We start from the raw sequence: 26522 nt of genomic DNA, 5'->3' as shown, positions 1-26522 counted from the left end.
TTAGGTTTCTTACTTCACCTTGCCAAATGTAACAAGTATCACACCCAAAGTTCATCATTCTACTTTTAAGGTCCTCATAACTTGTTTTTGTGCTTTCCACTATAGAAGCTTTAAGTGCCTCAAGTTTCCTTTCGGATTCTTGAATTTTTTGTTCCAAATGAGAAAAAAATTTCTTATTTAAGGCAAGCCTTTTAAAGGCCTCTTTCGCTTCACAGTGTAAAGTATCAAAAACAGTTTGCAATTCATGATGAGACATACTAGAGGATTTTTCATATTTAGCATGTCGTACCTGTTTCTTCTTGTTCTTTTGATGCGCGGAGAGACATAGGTTTGCATTTTCATCTTCATCACTAGAACTTTCATCATCGGAGGAGTCGCTATCGCTTTCCCAAGCTATGTATGCTCTCCTTGGCTTTGATGGTTTCTTGTGTGATTTGTATGATTCTTTTTCCTTTGTCTTCTTGTTCATCGGACAGTCCGGTTTGTAATGACCCGGCTTTCCACACTTATAGCACGACCCTCTAGTCATTTTTCCTTTTGACTCATCACTTTTAGAGTACCTAGATTGTTTCCGGAAGTTTACCAAGTTCTTCTCGGAGTGTTGGATGCCGTTATTTCTCACGTAACGATTGTAGCGTTTAACGAACAGCCTCATATCTTCACTCTTGTCCTCTTCTTCTTCGTCACTCGATGAATAATCACTATGCTCTTTTGCTTGAGACTTTGAGGAGGAAGTCTTTAGAGCTATTGATTTCTTTTCACTCACCTTTGCTTTGTCCTTCTTATCTTTCTTTTCGTGTTGTTCCAGGCTCAAGAGAACTTGTTCGTGCTCTTGTAGTTTACCGAACAATGTTGTCAAGTCCAATGTGGTAAGATCATTTGCCTCTTTGATGGCGGTCACTTTCGGCTGCCATTCCCTGTTAAGACATCTTAAGATTTTATTAGTAGCAATATCATTTGAAACAGGCCTACCAAGTGAATGTAATCGATTGATGAGATGAGTGAATCTCTTTTGCATGTCAGCAATGGTTTCCCCTTGCTCCATGAAAAAGAGATCAAACTCTTGTGTTAGTGTATTGATTCTAGCCAACTTAACATCATTCGTCCCCTCATGGGCAATTTGTAGTGAATCCCACATGGCCTTAGCAGTAGGACAATGGGATACACGATAGTATTCATCTACACCTAATGAGGAGATTAGGATATTTTTGGCTTTCCAATCATAATTGTATTTCTTTTCATCATCATCGGTCCATTGTGCTTCGGGCTTAGGCACCAATTCGTTGTTCTCATTGGTCATGGTTATTTGAATTGGACCATTGAGAATAACATTCCATATTTTTCTATCTATGGAATTTATGTGCACCCGCATACAGTCTTTCCAATAACTATAATTTTCACCATTGAAAACGGGAGCTCTATTATAAGCCCCTTTAGGTTCGTTAGCCATTTTCTATCAAAGTTGTATTTTGAAGCACGGAGTGAACCGGAGCTCCTGATACCACTTGTTAGACTATGGCACGGATCTAGAAGGGGGGGTTGAATAGATCCCAATTAAAAACTTGAGTCGGCGCTACCAATTTAAAATTGGTTTTGAAAAATTGTTTTAAGTGCGGAAGCGGCTGAGGAAAATTTTAGTCTAAAACGAACCGTTATTGGAAAACCGGATATGCGTTAAGCTAATGGATTAGAGATAAAGTGAAATACAAATCAATACACTATTTGCACACTCAATGATATATTTCACTTACTAGCAAGCCTAGTTCCAATGAGCCAAAATACCAAATTTAAACTTGATGCAAACTTAAGACAACTTTGACTTATGCAAATTAACAAACACTTGGTGTGCATAAACACTCCAAGTGATATTTGAGTTGAGTAAGTAATTCAAATTTATCTAGTACAATATACTATTGTACTTTGGATTCAAACAACAGTATTAATCTCTTACTCAACTTATATCAACGTTTGGTAAAATTGCTTAAACTAAAATCACTTAATTTTTAAGCTGAAAAACACTTATGCAGAAAATTAAAGAAGACAGAGATTTGATGAGGCAGTTCCCCCGCCGTCCTCGCTTCGGGGTACGTCTGCCCTCAATTCTAAACTTAGAATTGAGATGATTTAATTAGATATCACCTGTGAAATTTAACCGTTTATACACGGATTGCAAAGCAAGTAAACAACAGAACTTCCAATGTGTTGAATGATGCTTCCTATCCTTGTTCCTTGATTCAAGATGAATCAAGACCTTCGATCGTTGTTGCTAGACCTCCGATTCCAGCCCCTTTGTTGAAGAATCTTACGTTCTTCAAACCCTCGGCCCGGCTGATCTCAAACACAACGAATCGAACCCGAATCCTTCACTTCAATATCACCGAATCCGCTACTAGACTGATGAAGACTTCCTCTTCTCAATCACCTTCGTTCGGCTGAATATTGATGAAGCGATTCGTCCAAAAAACCCCAAACACAAACCGGTATTGGAGGACAAAACCCTAACGGTTTTATTCAAGAAAGAACCTGCCACAAGCTTCAACCCGAACCGGATTCTCCAATCGCAGCTTCGAACCTTATCACCTTTAATCGATCACGAACCACATCAAAAGTAATTGTGTGCAGTTGATGTATTGTGAAATGTTGAAGATGAAGATGATGAATCTTGGACACCTTTTTCACTCTTTCTTGTTTCCTTGAACACTTGAATTCAAATTGACAAATGTTAGTTGATACAAGTGTTTTGACTTGTATTTATAGTAACTAGCAAACCAACCAAAAATAACAGAAATTCAAACAGTAGAAAGTACTCAGAAAACTAAGTCTTTGCACGAACGGTCGACCATAGGTCGGCGTGTGCTAACCCGTGGGAGATGCGCCGACACCTATGGTCGACTCAAGGTTTATGCGCTGACCCATGGGTGGCATCATTTTGCCATGCGCCGACCTATGGTCGACTCAATGGATTTATGCGCCGACCCGTGAGTTATGCGCCGACCGTTATGGTCGACTCAAACAAGTATGCGCTCACCAATCCCTAATTTGTCTGAGTTATGCGCTGACCCGTGAGTTGTGCGCCGACCCTTATGGTCGACTCAAAGTCTTCAAATCTGCAAAAATTCGTGTTTTGTGATTTTCATGCATTTCGTCATGATCATGCTTTGTCCACATATGTTTTTAAGAATTATAACAAATTTAGATAAGCATGGGAAAGGATATGATTGGTAATGTGTTGCATTTGTTCGTAGACGTGCATGATGGTCATTTGTCATCATCGAAACTTGCGATCGTATGTTGTCTGACACTTTGCCTTTACACAAATGACATGAAATTGGTGACCATTTTGAATCTCTTTAAGAGAGATACAACTTTGATGAAGACATGTTTCTCATTTGAAGCTCCTACAAAAAGTTAAGCAAGGTGGAATATTGAGACATATGGCTTGACACTTAGAAAAATTTTGATATGTCAAATTTTTCCAAACTTCCACCTCAAATATCTCCAAGTTCGTAGCTCCAAATGAATAACTGTCCAACATCAAACTTGTTCCTCTTGATCTCACCTTTCCAAAGAGCTAAAATTCATGCATTTTTGATAAGAAATGCATAGGCTGCACATGGCTTAAATAGGCTGATATCATTTGGCATGGATCAAACTTCAAATGACAATGCTCAATTTCCTTGCAATCCAATCTATCTCCAAAGCATCTGAACTTCATTTTGGACTTTCAAACAATCATTTCATGGGCCTATGCGTGCCCATGCACCATGCTTTCATCATTTGCCAATTTTGGAAAGTGAAAGTGAGTGTGCAAATATCATCCAATTTCTCTATAAATTGAAGTCCTTATGCTCAGAATTGACACACACATTGCGCCAGCTTTGAATCTCCATTGAAAACCCTTCACATTAAGAGGATAACCCTGATAAATTCATTTGAATTTGAGCTTGAATCTCCACTGTTTTGGAATTCAATTCTCCAGGAGTCCATTGATTATAAGCCTTTCCATTCCTCTTCTGCAAGCATTTGAAGTGAAGCTAAGCACGATTCAGATCAAGATCTAGCAAGTTCAGACCTCCATTGAAGGTAATTTGCAGAAAACTTGATCTCTTCGATTCTCCTTGATTCTTGCTCAATTCCATTGATTCTTGTGTTGTCTGAAGTCTTACCAATGTAGGCAAGGTGTTTGAGTTGCTTTGAGGTAAAATCGAAGCAACTCAGATCATGAACCTCATTTTTCAATTCCACATATCTCTCAATATAGTTGGAATTGGAAGAAATGAAGGTGATATTCGTGCTCAGTGATGTTTTCTCTTTAAAATCATGTCCCTATTTGGAGTTTTGGTGATGGTTCATGTTGACCAGTCCGGTGAAGCTCACCGGAGAAGACAACCGGAGCTCTGGCTCCGGTGATGATGTGTCTTTGGTCTAAACCGTGTGATCCAACCTCCACGTTTTAATCTTAGTCGTGAATTGTGACAACTCATGTTACAGCGCTGTTGACTAAGGCATTGGTGGAACGTGCGTTGTGGATCATCAGATCTGCCACCTCAATTAATGAGGGAGATCCGATGGTCCACGTATTTTACAATTTTCTGAATTTCCATTTAATTCCATTTTCTTCAATAATTCATAATAAATTTAATATTGATCCAAAAAATATGGGACTTTCACCAAAAAAATTCAAATATTTTTCTCTTTCATATTCTGAATTAAATTTATTTTTTGGATCATTATTAATATTTTTCATGAATTAATTGATTTTTCATTTGTTTTTAATTGTTTAAAAATATTTTTAAGTGTCCAAAAATTATGAAATTTTTATCCAAGGTACTTTGACCTTGTTTGACCTATGATAAATCTCATGGCCATTTATTTGGTGTTTTGATGAGATTTTAGGATTTGGACAAAACATATTTGAATTTAATGCATTATTTTAATATTTTTAATTGAATAAATGTCATTTTAGTTATGTTGACCATTTGGATTGACTTATTTGAGTTTCTCATTTGTTGTTGGGCCTTGGTCAAGATTGATTTGACTTTGTCAAGTTAATATTATTGGATTTAGGGGATTGGTGGAATGTACATTCCATCTCCCAAAATGAATGAATAATATTAATTTGGTAAAAGTCCTCCTTTGACCAATTTGTGATCTCATTCATCCCTTTCCCTCTTCATATAATTCCCCTTCTTCATCCATTCATTTTCAATTGGCCAATGACATCTCAAAATCCTAATGCTAGTTGATTGAAAGATTAACATGAGTATGGATGAGATTAGGCCACACCTTTGAATATTTTTGTGTGTGGTATGTTTAATGAGCATAGTTCTTAATACTATGTCTCCAACATGCATTAACACCAAAGTTTTATTGCTCGGCCTCAAATAGTTGTGACTTGTACCTAAGTCCAATTACGATTGCTTAACATAGTGTAACACCTCAAAATTTGCCCTCCTCTCTTGGGACTAGCTTAGCATATTGCATTTCATTTTTAGGACATTAGTCATTGCATCTTTGCATTTCATGTGAACAATAAGTAAGCCATCCTCCTAAGTCTTGCTCAGAAGATAAAGAGGTTAAAAGATTCAAGCTTGAGGGTCTCATGAATTGATCACTAGCCATCTGAGGGTTTGTGTTTCAATTAGGGTTTCTTGGTTCCTCAAGGAGATTGATCATTATCTTGGTTGAAGTGGTGCATCACCATCATCATGGTCTTACCATCACCAAGAGGTTCATTGTGCCTTGGGATTAGGGTTTTGACCTCTGGTCAACCCTAATCAATTGTATTGTACCAATCAGGGTTTGCAAGGAGATGAGGTTTTAATGGAGATGGGGATCATCATATGGTTTTATTGAGCTTGTATAAGCTAGGGTTTCATTTTGGAGCCATTTTATCAGGAGATTGAGGCTCAAGTTCATTTGTGCATGACCAAGTCATCTATCAGTCAACAAAAGTCAACCAAAAGTCAACTGTTGGATTTGGAGGTGGGAAGTGGTTAGAAATACTTCATTCATGTTCAAACAAGTCTCATTTGACATTCCAAACATCAACATTGAAGAAAATAAAGTCAGGACAAAACTTTCCAAAAATAGAAAGTGACTTGTAATTCAAATTTGCCAAAAATAGAAAGGTTTTCTCCTCAAGATTACATCATCAAGAAAGCTTCAAATGAAATTTTGTCCAACATGAAAGTTGAAGATCTTTATCTCCCCTTTCCAAAGAGTCCAAGAACGTGAATTTCTCATGTATGGTTGAAAAGATATGGATCAATCATGGTCAAATGAATTTGAACTTCAAACATGCACAACTTTCAAACCATAAGGCCAAATGAAGTGGTTCTTTTTGCAACATTTCTCTTTTGACATGCACTATCCAAAACATGCATCATAAGCCATGCATTTCCATTACAAAAATATTTGCATTTTCATTTGAATTTTGGAGGGAAAGTTCAAATTTGAAAATTATGCATTGCCTTCACATTTTACCACTTACACTTGGCTCCAAACAGGTTTTTGAATTGATTCCAAGCCAAATTCGTGTACTGTTGCATTGCCATCTCATGCATAGGGTGAATTTGCAAATTTGCATAACACCTTGTTTTCTTTAATCCACTTACCACTTGGCTAAGCATGATTAACAAACTTGATTAACAGAGCATATATAAGCTAAAGCATAACAGAAAATTGGTTTAACACATCATAATTCTCAGATCTAGATCTATTTCACAATTTTCTTCACTTGGTTCTCTCACTTTTTCATCAAATTTCTTCATAAACATTGCTTTGTTCTTGACTGGTTCATCATCCACAAGTATAATTGAGCACTTTGGAAGCAAGATTCAGAGGATTTCATGCAAATTCGAAGCTGTGGAAGTTTACATCCATCAATGGCAGTTGGAGATTCAAGCAAGATCAAGCACGATTGAGCATCAAACCTTCCTCCATTCCATCATATAAGAGCTAAGGATCATCTGTTTCTGCATTACAAGACCTGATTCGAGCAATTTCACTTCTGCATCTTCTTGAAGGTCAGAATTCGACTCTCATGATTCATGAAATTATTATATGCATGTTGTAGATATTTCATTGGTGATTACTCTGAACTTTAGATCATTGATTTTCATGGAGAAACGAGGTAGTTATGTTGATTTTAAGTTTGGCATGTGAACTTTCTCTTGCTCGAATCTTTGAACATAGGATGAATTAGAATAAACCAAGCCTCGATTCTTGATGTATGTTGAAAGATGAATCCAGTGATATGTTCATTTTGAATTTCTGGCATTTTTGTTCTTGACCTGGAAAAATCATGAAGAACTGTATGAAGTCGTTAGGGTTTTCATTCGCCATGCCGTGTTTGATCTTGTTAGCGCTTGCCTGCATGCGTTTTTATGTTTGTAGCCATGTACTGGACCACGTGTCTCCTGCTTGGCATTTTGATTGGTCGTTGTGAGTTAGCCGTGCCACATAGACTTAAATGAAACGGTGCATTTCATTAGGAAACACGCTCCATTCAAATAGTTGCACAGTTCGATTCTGGCTGGTGGCTTTTCCAATATTGCATTTCACATTTTCTCCATGCTATTCATGCACCTTGCTTTCATGTTTTTTTATTTTTCCATTCACTTCAAAAATTCATAACTCAATGAATAATTATCCAAATGATGTGTGGTTTTTTGCATCTTGATCCTCATCATGTCTACTATTTTTTGGCTATTTTTCCAGAAATTGTGCACGGTTGAAAAATGTTTTTGCTTAGGGTTTGTGTATGCATGTGCTTTTTGGACCTTGCTTGCCATATCTCTTGTGAAATGATGAATTTTAATCCAATGCTCTTGAAATTTGGTATGCTTAAACTAGACATCTTGCTGGTCATTTTGGTGTTGAGTTTGAATTTTTAGAATTTATGGTTGTTGAGATATGATCTGGTTAATGTAGGTGTGACAATGTGTGTCACACCTTTGCTTGCTCATTTTGATGATTTTATTTTCCATGCCAAATAAATGCCCAATGATGTGATTTTTTGCATGATGCTTCTTCTGGATGTTATGCTTGATCATGAATATTTGTGGAATTTTTGGATTCATTTCTGATTTGTTTGGGATTTTTCTTTCTGGATGACCATTTGTGGACGTTGGGATAGTCATGAACTTCAATGATTTGTGAAATGATGGTTGTTTATCATATGGATGTGAAATTTTGCACATTGTTTCTAGACACTCTGAAGTTTATTGTGGCTTTGGTTTGAGGCTTTTATCATTTGTCAATTCTGTTTTAGGCTTGTGCTAAGATGATGTAGCATTTTGTGTCCATTTGAGCTTGTTTGTGCCTACCTTGCCTTGATGAATTTGGTTTCCATGCTTGAACTTGTCCAAATGCCTTTATTTTTGGTGTGTTGATCATGTTGTGTGTGCTGTTTAGCCATGATTGTTCTTGAGATTTATTGAATCATTTTGGAATTAATGTGGATGTGTTCATTCTGTTGCTTCAATGAGCTTTGAACTTGCATGCCTTGCCTTATTTGACTTGTGAAATGAATTTGGTTGATGCTATTGACATGAGACCTTTTGGATGATGTTCTTATTTGATTAAGGTTGCTTCATGTGGAATTTCATGTTCTGTTTTGAATTATTTCTCCCTCTTTGACCCTAGGCCTTGTCCTAGTGGTTTGTGCTTATGTTTGAGCTTTGTTTTCAGGATAAGAAGCATATGGCCATGAGGAGATTGATTCACATTGCTTGAGTTGGATTATTTGGTTGATGTTGACTAACCTTGACTTGTTTTGTAGGTTGCTTTTAGCTCATTTGAGTTGAGCTTGTGCCTTGCACATTATTGCCTTGCTTGTTTGACTGTGCCTTTTGACTGTTGACTGTTGGATTGTCTGTTTGACTTTTTGAGTTGTATACTGATTGAGTTAGATTATTTTCAGGTACATTAGTTGCTTAAGTTCTTTTGAACTTGCTTTTGCTGTTGCTTGGTTGCTTAACCATTTGAGGTATAACTCACTGACTTCATGTAGTCTGGAAGACCTGTCCTGTTACTTGGGCAGGCACCTGTCTGAAGTCCTCCTTAAGAGGCAATGCTTGTGTTTGTTTATGTTTGTGCCAAGCAGGGAAAGACCTCTAAGAGGCAATTTTGTGAGTCATTCACTTTGCTCACACACCTTGTGTTGATGCATTGTGGATATTAACCCAAGATCTTTGTTGAGTCAGTCATATGTGGAGAAGAGTTCCAACTTTCTGAACTCCCACACTTTCATTTGTCTGAAGCTCTCCCGGGCCAGGGATAAGAGCTGTGAAGTCTTTCACCCTAACTCTCAATGTTAGGGTTAAGAGCTAACATCACCCGATTCCAGTTGGCTTGTGTTTCACAGCCTAACCTTGTGTGAGCCCACTTTGTTTGTATATAGTGTGTGCTAATTGTGTGAATGCTTGCTTTGCCTGTGTTGTTTAGGATAGCTTGCTGCCTGTGCAAGTTAGATAGAAACCTCAACCTAGGACAATTGTGGATTGCATGATAACTATTAGGCTCGAGTCAGTCTCCCTTCTAGTTTGTCATTTCCCAGTCTTTGGTTAGGTTAGAAGTTCTTTCCCTGCGTAGGGGAACTACGTCGCCCTGATCCTCATACCAGATGAGGTACGTAGGCAGGAGATGAGCTGATCTCTCCGGGCGCCCTTTTTGTTTTGTTTGTGTGAGTTGTTTCTCCTTTTCTGGTTGGAGTCCGATGTAAGTCCAGCGATTGGCATTCGGTTTCCAGTTTCTTTGTTGGAGTCTGACGTAAGTCCAGCGATTGGCAGTTGGTTTCTAGTGTGGGTTTGTTTGGTTCGGAGTCTGATATAAGTCCAGCGATTGGCATTCGGTTTCCGGTGTTTGCTTGTTTGTGTGGAGTTTGACATAAGTCCAGCGATTGGCAGTCGATTTCCTGTGCGGTTTTGTTTGGCGTGCGTGAGCCGAGCTACGAGTGCTCTGATTCTTCTTTAGTCTGAGAAGATACGTATGCATAGGATGCGACATCCTAGCGAGCACGTTTCCCCCTGTCCCGAACTACGTCGACTCTGATGTCTGCGCCTGACAGACTACGTAGGCCCAGGATGCGATATTCTGCCGAGTTGGTTTCTTTTGTCTTTCCTGTGTCTCCTTTCAGCCAGTGTTTGATGTTTGAGCAGTTTTTAGCAACCTTTATCCTTTCTTTTGAGCGTGGATCCCGTCGAATACGACGGATGCGTAGGGGTGCTAATACCTTCCCTTCGCATAACCGACTCCCGATCCCATCTTTCTTTGGTCGCGATACCATGTCTTTCCCAGGTTTACTTCGAGCGTTTCCTTTCCCTCTTTTGGGATAAATAACGCACGGTGGCGGCTCTGTTGTTTCGTTTTCCCGCCGGTTGTTTTTCGCGGATGCGACACATAGCGCTAAATTTGTGACACAAAAGGCATAAGCATTCTAGTTAGTGAGATTGTAAGTCTCCCCTCTTCTATGGTATTGTATGGAAACTTGGCCTTCTTTCCTTCCTTTGGAAGATGTTTTGGTTCAAGGATCCATGCTTGTGGCAAGTGGGTTGAGTGTTCTCCAAAGAATGTCTTGAAATCAAAAAGCAAAACAAAACTAACTATTGACTTACTAACCATTAACTTTTACTTTCAAGCTTTTACTTTTAATGCAATTTACTTTTCTATTATCATTTGTCATTGTACATATCATTCTAATTGTTTATGTTTATGCAATTTTCTCTTTGTCCACTTGGACCATATTGTGTGATATTATTTTGCTTGTGTTACCTTGTTTGCTTGTTTGGTCCTTGACCATGAATGCACTTAATAATAACAAAAACCCTAAAAGACTTTTTGAGTGGACTATTGTTTTGATCTCCCCAATTGGACTTAGAATTTAGGCAATATTCCTTTGCTAAATGGACTTGTCCAATGCCAATTTGTTGAAGAACCAAGAGCTTGCAAATTTGAATTCATCTGATACATCATTCAAGATCTCTCTAGATTCATCTGCAACATTGATCATTGTTAAGTTGTTATGTTGAACCTGTGACTTGTGGAATTCATCTGCTACATAGGCTATTTTGAAGAAGATCATGAAATGGATAAGCTTGGATGAGGCCATCTTTATTTGATGCCTTTACTCTTCAAGATTGATATGATTGTGCATTTGTGTGTTGCTTGAATCTAAAAGTCCAAGGGAATTCTGGGTTTCTATTGACATACTTGTCTATTGGAATGCTCCCATTTGGTCAGATCTTTTCAACTTTAAAATTTTAAATTTTTGTGCATAGGGCAGTCTCTTCATCTTCTCCCCAGTTCTTTAATTTCAAAATCTCTCCCTCCATTTTTCAAAACTTTCTTTGTATGAACTACTTTTGTTCTAAACTTTGACCACTTTTACAAAAGATAGAAACTTTGGCCTTATGCCATTGCATTTTCAAACTCATTTTCTTAAATCAAACTTGTAAATAAACTTAACTATACTTGACTTAAACTTTCAAAAAGCCAAAAAGAACTAACTTATTCAAACCATCTTAGGCCTTTGTGCCTTTCAAGCTTAATTTTTGTTAAAACCAACATACTCATTTTAAAATTTATAGCATGAACTACGAGGTTTTGATCCCTCATTCATATGTTGGTACGTAGGCACAAGACCGAAGGTTTTGTCAAACACAAAAATATAATTAATGAATTCTTTTCTCATCCCTCCATTCTATTTGTTTGTAAACATCACTTTGTAGAAAATACATATGCACACAAAAAGGGCTCCCTAGGAGTACCTAGGACACTTTGGGTGTTAACACCTTCCCTCTGTGTAACCAACCCCCTTACCTGTGATCTCTGATTTTTATTAGTTTTTATTTGAAAACTTCTTACTATTTGGGTTTTGTTCGTACTTTTTCCCTTTTCCCTTGGAAAGAATAAAAGTGCGGTGGAGACTCTTGTTAATTAATCTCTAGCTTGTCAATAGCTTGATGATCATGAATTTCCCGCTACACAACCCACTTTGCGAAGTAGTCAATAGCAACCAGAATAAAATGATGTTCATTCGAAGCTTTGGGCTCAATCATATCAATTCCCCACATGGAGAAAGGCCATTGAGAGGAAATGATATTCAACAGTGTCGGAGGAACATGAATCTTATCTGCATAAACTTGACACTTGTGGAATTTCTTCACAAACTTGCAACAGTCAGATTCTATTGTCATCCAATAGTAACATGCTCTCAACATCTTCTTTACCATAACATGTCCATTGGAATGAGTACCAAAGGAACCTTCATGGACTTTAGTCATCAATAAGTTTGCTTCGTGTCTATCCATGCATCTGAGTAGAACCATATCAAAGTTTCTCTTATAAAGCACATCACCATTCAGGTAGAAGTTGCCAGCTAATCTTCTCAAAGTCTTCTTATTTTTCAAGGATGCCCCAGGCGGGTAAATCTGACTTTGGAGGAAACATTTGATATCAAAATACCAAGGTTTTTCATCTTTGACTTCTTCAACAGCAAATACATGAGTTGGCCTATCAAGATGCTCACAGTAAAATTGGAAACCTCATTCCAAAATTTCACCATAATCATGGAAGCCAACGTTGCAAAATAATCTTCCATCCGGTTTTCATCTCGAGGGATATGATGAAACTCAAACTTTGTAAAGAAATTTGAAATCCTTCGCGCATAGTCTCTATGTGATATCAAACCGGGTTGATTCGTCTCCCATTCACCTTTGATCTAATTCAATACCAAAGTTGAATCTCCATAGACATCAAGATATTTTATTCTGAGATCAATGGCCTCTTCAAGCCCCATAATGCAAGCTTCATAGTCAGCCATATTGTTTGTACACTTGAAAGTTAATCTAGCTGTAAATAGAAAATGAGTGCCTTGAGGAGTAATAATCACTGCCCCAATGCCATTACCATATGAATTAACATCTCCTTCAAATATCATGCCCCAATGGGGACAAGGTTTTGGCCCTTCTTCAAGCAATGGTTCATCACAATCTTTCATTTTCAAGTCCAAAATCTCTTCGTCAGGAAAATATTATTATACTGACTGGTAATATTCAATCGGTTGGTGAGCCAAATGATCATCCAAGACACTACCTTTGATAGCTTTTTGAGATCGGTATTCAATATCATACTCAGATAACAACATCTGCCAATAGGCGATCCTCCCAGTTAAAGCAGGCTTCTCAAATATGTACTTAATTGGATCCATTTTGGATATCAACTAAGTAGTATGATTCAACATATACTGGCGCAGACGCTTAGCATCATAAGCCAATGTGTAACATGTTTTCTCAAGCATAGTATACCGAGTCTCACAGTCGGTGAACTTCTTACTGAGGTAGTAAATTGCATATTCTTTCTTTCCATATTCATCTTACTGACCAAGAACACAACCCATACTCTCATCAAGTACAGTCAAATACATGATCAATGGTCTTTCTTCAAAAGCTTTCTGGCAATCCTCGGTCCAATCAAAAGATTTCTGGAAATCCTTGGTCCAATCACAAGACTGATCTTTCTGAAGAAGCTTGAATACAGGCGCGCATGAGGCAGTCATAGGCGATATAAATCTTGAGATATAATTCAAGCGGCTGAGAAAACCTCTGACTTGCTTCTCAGTTTTTGGCGCAGGCATTTCTTGTATTGCTTTGACCTTGGCGAGATCAACTTCAACACCCTTCTCACTAAAAATAAAGCCCAACAACTTACCAGAACGAACACCAAAAGTACACTTATTGGAATTCTCGCGGAGTTTATACTTCCTCAAACACTAGAATAATTTCAACAAATGCTCAACATATTCTTCTTCATCACTTGATTTGGCAATCATATCATCAACATAAATTCAATCTCTTTATGCATCATATCATGAAAAATAGTGGTCATAGCTCTCTGGTATGTTGCACCAACATTCTTTAAACCGAAAGGCATCACTCTATAATAGAATGTTCCCCAGGGTGTAATGAATATGGTCTTCTCCATATCTTCAGGTGCCATCTTGATTTGATTATAACCGGAAAACCCATCCATAAATGAAAAGACTTTGAATTTAGTTGTATTGTCTACCAACATATCAATGTGTGGAAGAGGAAAATCATCTTTCGGACTAGCTTTGTTCAAATCTCTATAATCAACACACATGCGGACTTTTCCATCTTTCTTCGGAAAAGGCACAACATTGGCCACCCATTGCGGATACTCGGAGGTTACCAGAAACCCAGCATCAATATGCTTATGCATTTCCTCTTTGATCTTTACTGCCATATCAGGATGAGTTCCTGTCAACTTCTGTTTCACTAGCGGGCATTCTAGCTTTAACGGAAATCTATGCTCCACAATCTCAGAATCTAAACCAGGCATGTCTTGATAGGACCAAACAAACACATCAGAATAATCTCGAAGAAGATCAATCAACCCCGTTTTAGCTTCTTGACACAGTTGCGACCCAATCTTGACTTCCTTCACATCATCCTCAGAACCCAAGTTGACTAATTCAATATGTTCTTCAAACGGCTGAATGGCTTTTTCCTCGTACTCAAGCAAACGGGATAGTTTGTCAGATACTTCTTCATCATCATTCTTTTCCTCAACTTCAAACATAGGGAAATCAAAGTTTGGAGAGGGAGTAAGATCATTGTATTCAATGGGTTTGATAACCAACCTGCATAATGATTTGATATTTTGATTTTAGAGAAGTGGAGTGTGAACAAATATTATGCAGATGGAAGATTATTATTTATTTATTTATGTTTTTTTGTGATTACCATTTTCAGAAAAAGAAAAAAGTGAAAATAAAACATCATAGATGTGGATGAATAAAATTGTATTTTATTGATGATAATAATAAAAATGTCCAACAATGTTCACTTCTCCCTTAGGCATAGGAGAAGGATTTTTCTTAAAACAGTAAAACAAATTACTTAGAACGGTGAATGACAACAGGAACATCAACAACAACCCAATTGTTGCAAGTCTGGCCATGTGTCACAAAGTTGGCGCAAGCTTCGTCTTCATCACCACTGTCTTCAATAATGGAAGCTAAGTGTTGATCATTCTCATGAATGAACCCTCCACTGCAGAATAATGGTTGCATAACTTTGGCTTTGCGTTGAATGACCCTGGTTGAAATCCTAGTCCGACTCTGTTCTTGTTCTCGGCGACCTCCACAACACGACCTCATTTGTCAATGCTGCCAGCTTGAATAGCCTCGTATGCATCTTTCAAAGAACACATGGGTGCCCCAGTTTTATTCAATTCATCAGCAATAGATAAGGCTTGGAACAACGTTCTAACCTCCTCCTCAGCATCAACATATGTTAAAGATGACAAATGGCTCACTAACAATGCCTTCTCTCCCCTAACAACGACAAGCTTTCCGTTCTTCACAAATTTCAGCTTTTGGTGCAGAGTAGACGTCACTGCTCCAGCTTCGTGAATCCATTTCCTTCCCAATAGAAAAATGTAGGCTAGGTGGATATCCATTACCTGGAAAGTAATTTGGAAATCACTCGGACCTATTTTCACTAGAAGGTCCACTTCTCCAATGACAGTTTTACGAGAACCATCGAACGCTTTGACAACTACGCCATTGTACCTCATTGGGGCGCCTTGATAAGAGAGTCTGGACAAAGTTGATTTTGGTAAGACATTCAACGACGAACCAGTGTCAACCAATACATTGGACAAAGCATCCTCCTTGCAGTTCATTGAAATATGTAATGCCAAATTGTGATTTTTGCCTTCCTCGGGAAGTTCTTCATCACAGAAACTCAAATTATTACAAGAAGTAATGTTGGCAACTATGTGGTCAAACTGATCCATGGTCACATAATGTTCAACATAGGCATGTTCCAACACTTTCTACAATGCCTCCTGTAACACCTCAAAATTTGCCCTCCTCTCTTGGGACTAGCTTAGCATATTTGCATATCATTTCTTAGGGCATTAGTCATTGTATCTTTGCATATCATGTGGCCACATTGAGCAAGTCATCCTCCTAAGTCTTGGTCAGAAGATAAAGAGGTTAAGATGCAAGCTAGGGTTTCATTGAATTGATCACTAATCATCTGAGGGTTGGTGCTTCAAATTAGGGTTTCATGGTTCCTCAAGGAGATGGATCATCATCTTGGTAGCAATGGTACATCATCATCCTCATGGTCTTGTCATCACCAGGAGATTCATATGCTTGATCAGATACCTTGAGATTAGGGTTTTGACCTCTGGTCAACCCTAATCATCTGCATTGTGCCAATCAGGGCTTGGTAAGGAGATGAGGTTTTCATTGAGATATGGTTATTTTGAGCTTATGGAAGCTAGGGTTTCATCATTGAGCCATTTCATCAGGAGTTTGAGGCTCAAGTTCATCTATGCATGGCCAGTTCATCTGTCAGTCAGGAAAAGTCAACCAAAGGTCAACTGATGGATTTGGAGGTAGGAAAGGGTTAGAGACACTTCATTCATGTTCAAACAAGTTTCATTTGACATTTCAAAGATCAACAGTGAAGAAAATAAAGTCAGATGGAAACTTTCCAAAAATAGAAAGTAACTTGTAATTCAAAATTGCCAAAAATGGAAAGGTTTTCTCCTTAAAATTACATGTCCAAAAATGCTTCAAATGAAATTTTGTCCAACATGAAAGTTGTAGATCTTGCTCTCACCTTTCCAAAACGTCATAGAACATGAATTTCTCATGCGTGGTTGGCAAGTTATGGATTGATCTTTGTCAAGAAAAGCTGAACTTCAAAGGTGCATAACTTTTGATTCACAAGGCCAAATGGAGTGAGACTTTTTGGAGCAAATTTCTTTTGATCTCCTCTATCCAAAACAAGCATTACATTTCATGAATTTTGCTCACATAAAAAGTGCATTTTTCAAGTGAACCTATTTTGAATTTTGGAGGGAAAAAGTGCATTTTGAGAATTATTCATTTTTTTCACTCAATTCCACTTGCATTAGCTTACAAACCACATTTCTGAATTGCTCCAAACCAGAAATTACACTGTTACATTGATTTTCACAAGGAAGGGTGAATTGGCCAAATTACCATTTAGCATGAAACTTGATTTTCACTTAAACACTTGCAATTACACTAATTAGGATTAACAACATCATTAACATCACATATAAAACCATAATCATAACTGTTTTCTGATTAACCATAACAGAATTGTGAATTCTAGATCTAGATCCAAAACTTTTTCATTTTTCTCTCAACTTTCTTCATCAATTTTCTTCATTCTTTTTGCCTTGCCTTCGATCAATTCATCATCTACATGCATATTGAAAGTGGATTGAAGTAAAATCTTGGAGAAATCTTGAAGAATCGAGGACTGTCAAAGTGAGCTTCAACAATGGCAAATGCGGATTTGAGCTAGATCCAAGGCAATCAACATCAAAACCTTGTTCCATTCATCAATTGGAGCACTAAGGAGTTTCTGTTTGGATCTTCCATGGCCTAAAACACACGATTTCATTTCTGCAATTCCAAGAAGGTTAGTTTTCGACTTGCCTAATTCATGAAATTGATGCATGCTTTAGATAGATCTTTCTTAGTAGAGTAATCTGCAAGTTGAACCACTGAATTTGGTTGAGAAACAAGGAAGTTATGCTGATTGGAAGTTTCACATGTGAAAATGTTTTTCATCGAATCTCTTTATCCAGGATGAATTAGGTTAAATCGATTTGATATTGTTAATGTGCATTGAGAGACCTTTCCAATGATATGCATTTTGTTGATTTTGGTGAACATTTGTTCTTGAGCTAGGGTTTGGGAAGAACACGCTATGAATGTGATGAAAATTTTTCCAGAACTTTGTTTGATCTTCTGTTTCGCGTATTGCATGGCGTTAGGTGTTAGTGGCTCATGCACTGGACCACGTGTCCAGGTCCAGGCTGAGCGCGCCTCATTTTGAAAGTGCACTCGGTTTGATTCCGAGTTTAGGCAATTCCATTTTGGCCTTTTGCAATTTTCTCATCATTATGCTTCCATGTTCATATGCCATTCCACATGTTTTTTTATTTTTTCTTCACATTAGAAAATCCATATCTCATGAACTATTGATCCAATTGAGATGAAATTTTTTGTGCCATGATCCTTGTAATCTCTACCTTTTTTTGGTGATTTTTGCAAAAATTGTGCACGTGTGGTTTTTAACATGGCCTAGGGTTTGTTCATATGTGTTCTTTCATGCACCTTGCTTGATGTTTTGATTGTGAAATGATGATGCTTGATCCAAAATTCTTCAAAGTTTGCATTCACAAACTAGAGACCTTAAGTGACATTTTGGCTTTGAGTTTGTGATTTTTGCTTTCCTGGTTTGTGAGATATGAGCTGTTGAATCTAGGTGTGACAATTTGTGTCACACCATTTCTTGTCTAACTTCCTGATTTTGTTTTCCATGCCATATGAAATTTAAATGAGCTGAATTTTTGCATGCTTTTGCTTCTGGGTGTTAGGTTTGAGAATGATTTTTTATGGAATTGTTGAGTGTATTTCCAATTTGTTTGAGAATTTCCTTTCTGTTTGACCAATTGTGGATCTTTTGTGAGTCACGATCTTATTTGATTTGTGAAATTCTTGATATGTGTTGGATGAACTTGAAATTTGGCATGTTTATTATAGACATCTTGAAGTTTGCCATGGTTTTGGTTTCACTCATTTATCATGTTTGGTTTCTGTTTTATGATTGCTTGAAGTTGATGCATGATTTAATGCCTTGTATGAGCTTGTTTGAGTAAGCTCTGGCTTGATGAATTTAATTGACTTGCTTCCCTTTGTCCAAATGGCCTGAAATTTGGTGTGATGATCCTTTAATGAGTTCTGTTTGGCCATGAATTTTTTGGGGATTTATTGAAATATTTTTGAGTTGATTTGAATTGGATCTTTCTGTTTGGTCCTTTGAGCTTTGAAATTGCATGCTTTGCACTAAATGCTTCATGAAATGAAATTGGTGTATGATATGAATGTGAGACCACTTGGATTTGTTTCTTATTTGATTGAACTTGATTTTTGATAATTTTCATGTTCTGTTTTGGTTTATTGCTCCCATTTTGACGCTAGGCCATGTCCTAGTGGTTAGTGCTTAATGTTTGAGTTGTGTTTTCAGGACAAAAGGCATATGGCATGGGAGAATTAATTCACTTGGCTTGAGTTGCTTGTTTGATTGATGTTGATTAACATTAAGTTTGTTTTGTAGGGGGCTTCTAAGTCATTTGTGTTGAGCATTGGCTTATGCTTTGCTTGATGCATTGCTTGTGTACAGTTAACTGTTGACTTTTAGCTTGTCTGTTTGACTGTTTGAGTTGTGTACTGATTATGTTAGATTGATTTCAGGTACCTTAGTTGCTATAGTTCATTTTGAACATGCTTTTGTTGTTGCTTGGTTGCTTAACCAATTGAGGTATAGCTCACTAACTCCATGTAGTCTGGAAGACCTGGCCTGTTACTTGGCCAGGCACCTGTCTGAAGTCCTCCTTAAGAGGCAATGCTTGTGCTTATTTATCTTTGTCCCCAAGTAGGAAAAGACCTTTGTTAAGGCAATTGGTAGATACAAGAGATGTGCAATCCATCTCCTGCTATTCAGTTGAGTCATCCCTTTTGCTCACACAACTTGTGTTGATGCATTGTGGATATTAACCCAAGATCCTTGTACAGTTGTACAGTTGAGTCAGTCATAAGTGTAGAAGGGTTCCCACTTTCTGAACCCACACTTCCTTTGTCTAAAGCTCTCCCTGGCCAGGGATAAGAGCTGTGAGGCACACTCCTCGCCTCCTATTTCATCTGCTTCACCCTAACTTTCAATGTTAGGGTTAAGAGCTAACATCACCTGATACAGTTGGCTTGCTTTTGCAGCCTAACCCTTGTTTGAGCCCACTTTGTCTGTATATAGTGTGTGCTAATTGTGGATGTTTGCTTTGTTTTGATTATGCTTGCATGCTTTGCTTTGCCTGTTTAGAATTAGCTTGCTGCTGTGCAAGTAGATAGAAAACTCAACCTAGGACTATTGTGGGATACATGATAACTATTAGGCTCGAATCAGTCTCCCTTCTAGTTGGTCATTTCCCAGTCTCTGGTTAGGAGAAAGTTTCTCCCCTGTTTAGGGGAACTACGTTGCCCTGATCCTCATACCAGATGAGGTACGTAGGCAGGAGGTCGCACGAGATCTCTCCGGGCACCCTTTTCCTTTTTGTATGTGTTTGCTTGACAGTTACTAGGCTCGAGTTCCAGACTCCTTAGTAACTTGTCTTGTTGCTTGTTTCTTCTTGTGTGTGTAGGAGATGGATGTAAGCCCAGCGATTGGCATTCCGTATCCTCTTGTTGTGTGCTTGGAGTCCGGTATAAGTCCATCAAGTGGCATCTGGTTTCCAGTGTGGGTTTGTTTGGTTCGGAAGCTGATGTAAGTCCAGCGATTGGCGTTCGGGTTCCATGTTTTCCTTTTTGTGTGTGTCTTGTTTCGGCGTGTGTGAGCCAAACTACAGTAGCTCTGATTCTCATTCCAAATGAGATACGTAGGCATAGGATGCAATATCCTAGCGAGCCCATTCCCCTCTTCTCCCACCTGTGTTGTGTGTGTGTGTGATGTTTGTTTTAGCAACCTTTTCCTATCTTTTGAGCGTGGATCCCGTCGAGTACGACGGATGCGTAGGGGTGCTAATACCTTCCCTTCGCATAACCGACTCCCGATCCCATTCTCTTTGGTCGCGAGACCATGTCTTTTCCAGGTTTACTTCGAGCGTTTCCTTTCCCTCTTTTGGGATAAATAACCCACGGTGGCGGCTCTGTTTGTTTTTATTTTAGCCCGCCGGTTGTTTTTCGCGGATGCGACAACTGGCGACTCTGCTGGGGAATTTGCAGTTGACCTATTGTTGGTCCACCTTCCCTAAGCGAGTCTCTCCTAGCGTTCTAGGATAGTTTAGGTTGCTTGTGTTGCTCTATTTATTGCATTTATTATTCTGTTGTGTATATATTTGCATAAATATTTGCATGCATCATACTATCATGTTGCTGTCCTCTGTACAGGTGGTTCCTCTGTTTTGGGGTGGGTATTCTGAGTGGGGCTAAAACCCAGGCCCGAGTATACACCTAGGATTAGTGTGGTCTCATATTGCCTCCTTCATGTTAGGTCAACATGTGTTTGGCAATGTGATGTACCACAAGCCGGACGAGGTTCTTTTGAGGGAACTTTTCCTTTGTGGAGTATCCACTTTGGTTGAGTGACTTCATCTGAACTATTGACTTCGGTGACCAATCATTTCCCGGATCTTTGGTTTAGACGATCTTAAGACAGCTGCAACGGCACACCCGAAAGGGCAAACCCGTTGAGTATCTTTGCCCGATTGTCGAGACCATTATCCGCCTTAGGATGACCTGATTAGAATTTACCTGTGAGGGGAGGGTTGATTCTTACAGATGCATGTTCTGATGGTGACTTTGATGGTGACTATTGGTTCAGCCGTTGATCAGAGTCTTATTTATAAGTCGGATTTATGGACATTTATTTCCGAGACGCCGGAGTTCCGTCCGTGGTATTTATCAGTGGGGATCCGTTTATTTCAGGATTCCCTGGGCTGGTTCAGATGATTTTGTGGTTATCAGATCAGTGGATCTCAGGAGATGATGGTGATGTATCATTCCGTTCCGTTTATTTCGGAACCCCAAGTCGGATTTGTGGTTACATATTCCTTCAGATGGTGGTGATCAGTTCAGAGGTTGTAACTCAGTGCAGTAAATGTTCAGATGACTTGGAGGATGGCACAGTGCATTGCATTCACGCATCAGCATCATCCACATTTTGCATTCATCGGCATCTAACTCATGTCTATCCATACTCAGGGTACATTCTCGATTAAGATTCTGGTTGAGAGACATCCTGATGTCAGAATGTTATTGTCGAAATATTATCTGTCTCGATGAAACCAGGATCAAAAGACAGAAGCTTCCTCGTATGGATAGGCGTTGCATTCATGCATATTAACCTGTTTGCTGTTTTGCAGGTATCGGGTTTTAACGTGCTTGATTGTTTCAGGAATCATTGCTCGAGCGCGCAGAGTTATACCCTTGCACACAACACGTCCGCACCGATACTTCACCAGGCGCAACACACCAAGACTGATGGATCTACCAAGTGCAGATGTCCTCGAGCTGAAGGATAAGATGAATGAGCTGATCAACATCATGCAAGGGTTTGCAGTTGGTCAGAAGGCACTGGCCGATAAAGTAGAGAAGCTCGAGCGGGCTTCAGCTGCCAACAGCGGTGTCAACCTGGATGGTGTCTCCAACCAGGGGCTTGGTGGTTCTAGGGAAGGCGGAAAGAGGACGACTGTGGGCGTAGTGAACAATGCTGGTGGTTTTGGTGCTGCCACAGGTGGTGGACCAGGTCCAGTGGGCAATAACATGAAGGACAATCTATTTCCTCCGTTCTTCGGGGTTGAGGATGATAGGGAGGAAGACAGAGAAGCAGATCAATTCTCCATGCATAATGAACCATTCGGCCAGTACGGTGCCCAACCGCCAAACAAGGAAATTCAGGTGCTGGCAGAAAAGATCAGGGCTCTGGAAAGCCATGCTACTCCGGGGGTTGTCAATATGTCGAACATGGGGCTGGTAGAGGGGATTGTGATCCCACAAAAGTTCAAAGCGCCTGCGTTTGATAAATATAATGGGAGTTCTTGCCCGGAAACTCATCTCCAGGCCTTTGTCCGGAAGATTTCTGCCTATACAACAGATCAGAAGCTCTGGATGTACTTCTTCCAAGACAGTTTGTCTGGTGGATCTCTTGAATGGTATACCAAGTTGAAGTCTTCGGATATCAAGAGCTGGCAGGATCTCGGAGATGCATTCTTTAAACAGTACCAGTTCAATGCTGACATGGCTCCTAGCCGTACCCAGCTGCAGGGTATGTCTCAGAAGCCGAGTGAAGGGTTTAAAGAATATGCACAAAGGTGGAGGGAGTTGGCTGCCAGAGTTCAACCTCCGCTGGTGGATCGAGAGATGTCTGATCTGTTTATGGGTACCCTGCAGGGGACCTTTGCTGAAAGAATGGTTGGATGCCCGGTTACCAACTTTGCTGACATTGTGGTGGCTGGGGAGAGAATTGAAAGTTGGTTGAGAATGGGGAAGATACAGGGAAATGCTTCGTCATCTGGAGTAAAGAAGCCATTTGGGAACGGTCAGCGTAAAAATGAGGGTGAATCGAGTGCTGTGTATGCCCAGAGAGGACACGGTAGGGATCGTTACTACCAGTACACTGCTGCGGTAACCACCCCTGCTGGTGATCAGTCAGTACGACAGCAACATCGGCCTCCTCAACAGAGACCATAGAGAGCCGGGTACCAAGTGAGGGGGAAAGGGATTGATCGTCAGTTCGATAAGCCGCCCGTGACATATGTTGTTCTGTTTAAGAAATTGATGGATCTTGAGTTGGTTCAGCCAAGGACGATGGTTCCGTTAAGATCAGACCAGAGGCCTCCCAAATATGATGAGAACGCCCAGTGTGAATTCCATTCTGGTACACCAGGTCATAACATTGAGGGATGTAGAGCTTTTAAGCATGTTGTCCAGGATTTGGTAGACTCCAAGGCCATCAATTTTGCACCATCACCGAATGTTAATGCCAATCCCATGCCGGCGCATGGTCAGGCGATGGTGAGTGCAATTGCTGAAAATTCGGATCACGCCTGTGCGGTAGGTGAAGAAGCTGACAGTGACTGCGAGTTTGATGGTTGGATAAAACCGTGCGTACCAGGGATGGAAGTCCAGAACTGGAAGGCCTAAAAAGATCATCACTGTCACTCTGCTCGAAGAGTAATATTTTCCTGTTTTCAATTGTTATTTGCATGAAAGCCATACGTGTTGCTCGACGCGTAATGGTCCATTGTAAGGGCCACCTCATGTGTTTCATTTTGCAACATTTTGCATCATTAATAAATGGATGTTTTTCAATTAAAAACGGTGTTCCCTGTTTTTCATTTATTTTTACAGTTTAAAAACAAATAAAAATGGCAATGTTTGTTTTCATTTTTCCCCTTTTTGATTTGTCTCGTTCCGATTTCGAAAAGTAATTCTCCGGATCTCATTGATAACAATTTGGTTATACCTCTTACGACTTCGACAATTCGATCTATCATGCCGAAGAAGAAGGCGAAGAAGATTGTGATCTGCTGGAATTAGCCAGGTTGTTGAAATAAGAGGAGAAGGTGATTCAGCTGCACGAAGGGCGAGTTGAGCTTGTTATTCCAGGCACCGTCGAGGTCAGAAAGGAAGTGAAAATTGGGAGCCGCTTCAGAGGCGAGTCGAAAGCAGAATGGTAGCCCTGTTGAAAGAGCATGTGGATACCTTCGCCTGGTCGTGTCAGGATATGCCAGGGTCGGATACCAATGTCGTTATGCGCAAGCTACCATGGAGAGAAGACTGTCCTCTAGAGAAGAAGAACGCCGGTGCTGCTTATCAGAGAGCCATGGTGACTTTGTTTCATGATATGATTCATCATGAAACTGAATGCTATGTTGATGACATGATAGCAAAGTCCCCAAATAGAAGAGGGGCATCTGGTAGATCTGGCCAAGCTGAGTGGACCAGTTGAGACAATTCAAACGGAGGTTGAATTCAAATAAGTGCACTATCAGAGTGTGGGCTGGTAAGCTGCTGGGCTTATTGTAAGTAAGAGAGGAATCGAGGTTGATCCTGCTAAAAAAAAAAGAGAAGAAAGAAATTCAAAAAGATGCCTGAACCGGAAACAAAAAAAAAAGAGGTTCGTGGTCTATTAGGTAGATTGAACTACATGTCATGGTTCACATCTCCTCTAACATCCACGTATGAACCCGTATGAAAACGGATCAAACGGTCAGGTGGAATAATGATTGCCAAGGGGCATTGAAAAAATAAAAGAATAAGTTGCAGGAGCCTCCGATTCTGTTGCCTCCCTATGGAGAGAAACCGTAAACCCTATACTTGACAGCCCTCGAGGGGTCTATGAGGTGCGTATTGTGTCAGCATGACGAGTCTGGTCGAAAAGAGCATGCAATTTACCTTAGTAAAAAGTTTACCGACTGTGAAACAATACATTTACTGCTCGAGAAAACTTGATGTACTTTGGCATAGGCTGCTCGCCGACTGAGACAGTATATGCTGGTTCATACCACTTTGTGGATTTCCGAGATGGATCTGATCAAGTACATATCTGAGAAGCCAGCAGTGACCGGACGGGTTGCAAGAGGGCAAATGATTTTGATACGATATTCAGTATACCTCCCAGAAAGCAATCGAGGGGAGTGTATGGCCTGATTACCTCGCCCAGCAACCCGTGGAGGATTATCAACCAAGGAAGTTTGAGTTCCCTGATGAAGACATCTCGAGGTGCTCGAATCGAAAGATTGTGAGGAACCGATCCCGGAGGAGGGGCCTGACCCTGAATTCGAACAGATTCTGATGTCTGATGGGGCCATTAACATGAGTGGAAACGGAGTTGGTGCTGCTTTGTTTATGCCAAAGAGATCCCCACATTCCTTTTGTTGCCCGACTAATGTTTGAATGCACCAACAATGTGGCAAGTACGAAGCTTGTATCCTGGGTATTGTACCTTGGTGCATCTACTGGGGCAACACCTTTCTCGTTGGTATATGGAATGGAAGTCGTGTTACCAGTCGAGGTTCAGATCCTATCATGAGGGACGTGAGATTGCAAGAGGCTGAATGGGTAAGGACCCGATACGAAGAGTTAAGCCTGATTGAAGAAAAGAGGCTGGCGGCCATTTGTCATGGGCAGTTGTATCAGCAGCGGATGAAACATGCTTTTGACAAAAAGGTACGACCTCGAGTGTATCACGTGGGTGATATGGTGTTGAAAAGGATCCTTCTTCCTCAAAACGATCGTAAGGGCAAATGGACACCCAATTATGAAGGTCCGTTCGTGGTCAAGAAGGTTTTCTCTGGTGGAGCCTTGTTGCTAACGACCATGGATGGCGAGGATTTTCCATCCCCTGTGAATGCGGACGCAGTTAAAAAATACTTCGTATAAAGAGACCCGCTGGACGAGAAGAATAAAATAGTCCAGGCAAAAATGGGCATCCCGGCGAACCAAAAAACAGAAAAGAAAAGGTTCGGGCAAAAATTAGGGATAAAATGAAAAAATTGTACACCCGGCAAGTCGAAAACCTGAAAAGGCGGCTTGGGCAAAAAAGGGTATCCCGGTGGACTGAAAACCCGAAAGGGCGGTCCAGGCAAAAGAGGGATTGAAACGAACAACTGCGTCTGGCATGATCGTTTGCGCTTTGGTTAAAGCACATGGATAATACCCGGCAGGGATCAATCAAAAGCGTCTTGTTCAGAAGGCAGAAAGCACGGAGAGTCTGAGGACATATGGGGTGTAACCGAGTTGGAACTCGATGAGATCACGGGTTTCACATTGCCATTAGGATAGATTTTTCCTTTTGTGCGCAATTACCTCTTTTCAGGAATTGCTTCCTTTGTATTGCTCAGTTTGAGCCACACACTTTTTTAATCAATAAAATGCATATCCAGTC

This window comes from Lathyrus oleraceus, chromosome 7, assembly GCF_024323335.1.
Source record: "Lathyrus oleraceus cultivar Zhongwan6 chromosome 7, CAAS_Psat_ZW6_1.0, whole genome shotgun sequence".
NCBI classification, from domain to species: Eukaryota; Viridiplantae; Streptophyta; class Magnoliopsida; order Fabales; family Fabaceae; genus Lathyrus; species Lathyrus oleraceus.
Note: the sequence above shows the minus strand (reverse complement) of the source record.